The sequence below is a fragment of the Bombus pascuorum genome, chromosome 3 (genome assembly GCF_905332965.1).
Source record: "Bombus pascuorum chromosome 3, iyBomPasc1.1, whole genome shotgun sequence".
NCBI classification, from domain to species: Eukaryota; Metazoa; Arthropoda; class Insecta; order Hymenoptera; family Apidae; genus Bombus; species Bombus pascuorum.
In genome coordinates this window covers 12,602,239-12,608,777 of record NC_083490.1, presented here as the reverse complement: position 1 = coordinate 12,608,777, position 6,539 = coordinate 12,602,239, and the positions used below count along the sequence as shown (strand labels likewise).

At 35.5% G+C, this 6,539-nt stretch overlaps 1 long non-coding RNA gene across 1 annotated transcript; it reads left to right on the top strand.

Moving 5' to 3' along the window:
• The first annotated feature begins 426 nt into the window (after window positions 1-426).
• Window positions 427-3,262, top strand: LOC132904941 (uncharacterized). The gene is made up of 2 exons (XR_009657702.1): window positions 427-1,934; window positions 1,972-3,262. It is a non-coding gene; the product is annotated as an uncharacterized LOC132904941 (long non-coding RNA).
• Window positions 3,263-6,539: the final 3,277 nt, after the last annotated feature.

Sequence of the window (6,539 nt, the reverse complement as noted above, 5' to 3'; positions counted from 1 at the left end):
TTTTCGAGCATTCGAGTGAAAGTCGGTCAAGGGATTGGTGAAAATTGGAGCGAGGCGTTGACTTCAAAAAGACAAAAAGCGAAGTTGAAGAATATATAGCGACTGGCGAATATATTTCATGAGTTTTATGAATATCCGCTGCTCTAAAAACTTACAATTAGAGCATCGTTTTTCGTATCTTTTATTTTTATGCATAACGCGTGTCTGCGAATTCTTTTCTTTTTTCAATCTTCGTACAAATCTTTTTGGTTTCTTCCATTTTTTTATCTTTGCTTGTATTTCACAGCTTTTTTTACGAACAAGTAGCTGTTTCAATGCTCTCGCATATGTGAGTGATAATTATCTTTATCCACACGGAGCGCCTTGTTTTCTTCCAGTTTTTTCTGCACTATTTCGCACCTGTTCTCTGTCAACGTAAATTTCGAGAAATTATTAAGATTCAGTACTCGGTTTTTATTATTGGAAAGAATTATTATACTACGTAAGAAATAAGAATGAAATGAGAAAAAGTTCCACGTATTGCCGTAATCTTCGTTAAGTCTGGCCCCTCGTTTTCTTCCTGGTTTTTGCCATAACTCTTCGTACATCTATTGTATAAACAATTGTTTAAAAAGTTGACGTGTTTAGTCTTCCTTGAGTACGCTCGAATGAAAGTGTGCCCATGCGAGTTTCATTTCAAACGAGTGAACTTGATACGCGTTGTCTGGCCGTAACCGGTATAATCCACTTTGAGTGTATTCTTTGCTCTACAAGCTTCTTATTGCGTAAACCACGAACATTTTTCTGCGAATGGAGATTGTTAATGATTCCATTATTACTCATGGTTACAAATATTAGCTATTTTTATTTATTTTTGTCTATTTCGAATTGATTATTACTTAGCTCGAATTTTAATCGAAGGTATTAGAGTTTTCCAAAGAGAATAATTTCCAGATTAACTGCTATCAATATTTTATGCATGATGAATACCTAATTGCAATATGATACGTCTTTAAGCGATACGGTCATGCATCATTAATGTTTTAATGAAAGTACAATTGATATTCCCATCTGTCGCATTCTGTATGCTAATGAGCTTATACGGTGTCTTCGTATATCATTAATTCACGTTGATATTACTTTGTGTCTCGTTTCTACCTTTCAAATTACGATTTCCAGAGGGGGTCAAAAGCAATACGTATGAAAAATTTAAATATCGTAGTTGCACGACAGTATCGATCGATCCAAGCGAAAACCTAGCAACAAATATCGTTGTTACAATATAACATGCGTATTAATATAACGCACATATTGTTATTCAAACTACGTGCGACGCAACAAACTATACAACTTCACGAACCAAATAGAATTAATCGAAGCCCTACGAGGATTAGAAAAAGATTCTAGCAAAAATGCTGTTACTTGCAAAAATATCCAACGTTAGAACTGCTAATAACTGAAGTATCAAACTTGCATTCAGCAAATGAAAAAGACGTTTGGTATAAGAAGAAAAAGAATCTTTCATCTATATATTTTACAAAAAGAGTTGCTCGAGTATCCAAAAATGTGGCAAATTTATAAAAATTTCCATGGAAAATTACTAATTGGCTAATTTTAGTCATTGGTCATTGTACTACTCTAATGCTTGTAATATCAACTTTTTCTTTCGATTTTTATGTTTCAAGGCTCATATTTAAACAAACAGAAGAAATTTTTCTTTCAATATTTCGCAAATAATCTCAACCATACCAAAAGTTGAAAAACGATACATAATTCTATGCTGCATAAAATTTAAAAGACTTTGGAGGAAGAAAAGAAGAAAACTGGATCGAGAAAGATCCAAAGTACCACTATAGTGGAATTTAGAAAAGAATAATAATAGAATAGAATGATAATTGTTTCGTAGAAGAGAATAATAATTGCTCGAGGAAATAAAATGAACGAAATTATTTTACGTCGGATACAAGCAAAGAAAAAGAAAGAAAAGAAGAGGCTCCGAAAAAGGTAAATAATCCATGTGTTTAACGGAGAAATCGAGGAAAAATAATGGCAGAGGGGGAAACCTAGAGAGTGTCCTAATCTACCGCACGCGGAATTAATGTTAGGTCTATTCTAATAGTAATCCTCCACGGCTTCCTCCGCATATGTTGCCTTGATGTGCACGCGGAACTTTCCTCGTGCAAATAAGGAGCTGGAGCGTAAGTTGTCACCCATTACGCGATACACACTGGCGCATGAAATTATATTGTTACGACCTTTCCTGATGAACCTTTTTGTTCTGGAAAGGAAGTTGGTATTTAGGGCGGTAGTACCACGATAAAATTGATTAAGACGTAGAGAAAATATGGCTGATTAATTGTGACAGTTCTATCGCTATAGTCTTCTGATTAGGTGTGGCTTTTAAATGAATTGAGACAATAAAATGGTAAATATAGATTTTAGAAATAAATACTCTCAATAAATGCAAGAAATGCATTCTTGTTGCATGAAAACTGTGGACTTTTGATATTTACCACGTTTGGAATTAGTTAAATTTATTTATTTCTTAACATTATAATATTGTAATAATATTGTTCGTGCAATAGAATTGATCGTCTATCAATTTGATAATATTACTAGATCGTAAATAATTGTATAGGAAGACTCGGAAAGCAAACAATTCCATGAAAGAAACGTGAAAACAATGAGAGTATTGCATAACTAGCAATAATCTTTGTTATCTTATCTATTCGATAAGAAAACAAAAGCTGTATCGCATATATTTCACAGACTTAATACAGTTTCTAGATCAAGGATAATTTCATATATCTTTATATTATCCTTCAATAAAACCTACAACCCCTTTATTTCCAATTCCTTATAATTGCTATCCACGCAATTAACGCCCACATCAATCGTTTCCGTTACACGCTTCCTCGATTCACACAGATCCCGCTCATCGTCCTTCGTCTGCCCAGACACTTACTCATTCTACTAACAAACGATCTGAACCCACGCAGTTCTATTCTCAATTTCAATCTTCAAACAACTTCACTGTACTTTTTCCATTTATGTACAATTCCTGCAAAAGGAACTTACAAGCACGTTTTAATTGCCAACTTCATCCATTTATCGTAAATAAAATAAACTATTCCCTCTTCTTCGCTAAAATAAATTACTCTCTCTTTCTCCGCCAAAGAACAGTAAAAGATTTTCATTCTTCTGTCACTTAAAATAAACGCCTTTTCGATCAAAAAAAAAAAAAAAAAAAAAAAAAAAAAAAAAAGAAAGAAAAGAAAGAAAACTACAGTTCGAAGATTGGATAATTGTATTTTAGCAGTAACGAATGTGCTAACGAGAATTCCCTTTCATGGGAATTAAAAGCGTGCCAGAAACTCTGGATGAGAATTAACCAAATTGCAGCGTTGGTGATGGGAGACTTCAACAAACTCTGCGACGAAATTAAGACGTTGAGGGAACCCGTTGAATTGCTCCACCTAGACGTAGATCGTCGAATATTTCGCTTTTATATGTATGTACGTGTGTTTACATGTGTAAGGCTTTGTGTGAAGAAATGATGTTTCGGATGGCGCCACCGGCAGCGCGGCACCTACGGGCGGGTCCACACTAGGTCACGGGTCGATTTTCACCACGTAACGTTCCAATTCGCGCTTGATATTGATCTGAGCTTTTCCGCCCACGTTACAAACCGCCTTCCGGGCTGGCGTGGCTCCGCGTGCTCGCGCGAGAGGGTTGAAAGCGTTCTCGCCGGCCGCGCGGCCCCAAAGGTTTCCGGGGAATTCGAGAGTGGTCAGAAATCGAGATCCGCCAGCTTTTAGGGCGTCGCGGCTCTCTTTGATGCATCCTTAGCCGCGTGTAATGGAGCGAAACTTGGGATACGAGGGAATTTCGGAGTATCTTCATTTCTTTCTGTCGTTTTCTTTTTTCTTCTGAGCTTTTTTTTCCTTCCTTTCTTTTTTCGATTGTTCAGGGAGGAAGTTTCGAGAATTTTTGTTTCGAGAGAGGTTAGTGTTCAACAATAAAATTATTTTTTTATCGTTTGTAGATAATTCGACGAATGATACGACAGACATAGAATAAAATAAAAAATATACATTTCCGTCGATAAGTCATTTGCCTAATTTGTGCAAGACGATTTTGTTAGGATTAAATATTTGTATAAAAAATTTTTTTCACCTTGCTTCGTCCATTATTTTGAGATTTGTGCCGGTGATTATGAAAATGGCCTAGGTCACAGATTTTTCGTCTCGAGATATTTAAAAGTATTATGTTTCACGTATAAACTGAATACTGTTTAACGATGCAACAACCAATTCGCTCCAGCAGTTGAATTTTTACATAAGAGCTTTGCAAAGATGGTTTCAAATTATTATAATGCAAATAGACGCAAAGCAAAATGAGAGATAAATTCATTTTCTTTTTTCATTATTAATTTAGGCCACTTTCATAATTACCTGCACATTTAACATAAAAGCTAATTTTATTTCATAATACAGGTTATTTGGTGGTATAAAAACTTATATATTTTAATTCGACCAAGTGTTCGGTAAATAATCCAAAAGATCATGCGTACGCTCTAACAATCATTTTACTCAATACAAACAAGCGTACGATTTATGGACAGAATTCTACGTGATATGATTAACGAAGGTAATTCAATTATTTGATTTCGATCTTATATTTACTTTATCTTTTTAACTTCTATTATCTTATATTTACTTTATCTCTTCCTGATTCTCTTTGCGAATTTGAATTCTTTTTTCCATTATTTCCCTTTATCGTTGAGAGGAGAATTTTGGAAGTTTCTGTCTTAAAAATAGCTTCAGTATTTGAATTTCAATAATATGTTGTTTGATGACGTAAAATATAATTTTGTAAATGATATGAATAGAAATGGATCTCATTCTGACGATCTCTATTATATGAAATAGAACGACACAGTGTTATTAAGTCGCGAAGATTCTCGAATAGCTTGTGACACTGGTTTCTGGAAAAAGACTTTGTAGTTCTATTTTAAAGTACCCGTAACCTTAGATTCTAGAAGACTTGCTTGATTTTATGGGATCGCATATTATGTCTATACGGAACAAAAGAAAGTGGAAATTCCATGAAATATCTTCCACGAACAACTTGTATGATACACGTGTATGTTCCATATTTTTATTTTTTACTCTTCTTCACTTTTGGTGTATTTTTATATTCCATAGATATAAATACAAAAACAAGATTGAAATTTTTTAATTATCTTATCATAATATAATCCAATTTATCTCGGAACTTAATTCCAACGCCGAAACATAGTTTGTATTGAAATTCACATACCTGAAAACGCTAATTTTCGAGAAATATGAAGAAATAAAGAAGTTAAGATGACAAACTACATAAACTACATAAACGCTACAAGTCCATAACATTCAAGGAACAAATGCCATAAGTATAGGAACGAAAACAAATGTGTTTTTTCTTCCCATTGAAAATCTCCATTCCTTGCATTTGCATGACTTACCGCTTCCATTGTTCGATGCTTAAGATGTTACAACCGTTCATTAAGACCCATTTTTCCATCCACGAGCCTAATTCAAACCTTAACAAAAAATGATCGACGTTATCGTGGGAATCACGCATTCTGGATGCAAAACAGGGAAGTTCAAGTTGGAAATTTCAGTGGGGGTCCGCGCTAGATAAATCCTCGAGATACGGGGCCCACACTCCCATCGGGTGGTCGATCAATCGGCCGCGCGAAGTAGAAGTTCGCTATGGTGGTTGAAGTTACCCCCTTGCGGAGTCAGTCACGCCCCGAGTTCGACGACCTCGCGTGGCCGCGCGGTGCCAAATCACCAAGGATGGGAAGCAGCACGAAATACTTCTCTGTGTTCCGTCACATCGGTCGACACGCCGCCGTTAATTCGAGTCGATCGATCGTCCAGGGTCGCCTGTTAAAATAGCACCCCTCCTCCTTTTCCACGACGTCACTGACGTGTCCTTGAGAGAATTCAACCCCCTTGCTCCGATAGGCTAAATACGAGCATCCTTTGTAGCTTCTGTGGAAAAAGGATCGTGCCTTGGTATGGGGTTCACTGATGGTTTGCGAGGGTTTATTAAATGTGTATTGGTTTGTTGGTGTGGGGTGTTTGAGGATTGAGCGATTGACTTTGTTTAGATTTGAAATTTGGGAAATGGTGGACGTAGGGGATGGATCGAGAGTTCTGTACTAGTTGAGAGTTGGTCTGGAGTGGCTGTTAATAGAACTTTTGTAATTTGACATTTAGATGGAAAATGTGGTTAGCAAGTTTAGGAAGAGAAGCAAATGTTTGTTTCATAATCTGATTAAAAGTGGTAGAGGTTTGATCAAGAATATATTAAAGTATACAATGTATCAAAACCAATTTAACTAACTGAAACTCGTATTATTGTCAATATAGAATTATTATAACTCAGAAGGGAAGATAAACGAAATAAAAGAAATTAATTAAATTAAGGCGAACTGATAATTTCATGATGATCCTTTCCAGTCAGAAAGGGTTGTGGATAATACAATTTGTATAGTTTGGTAAGAAACA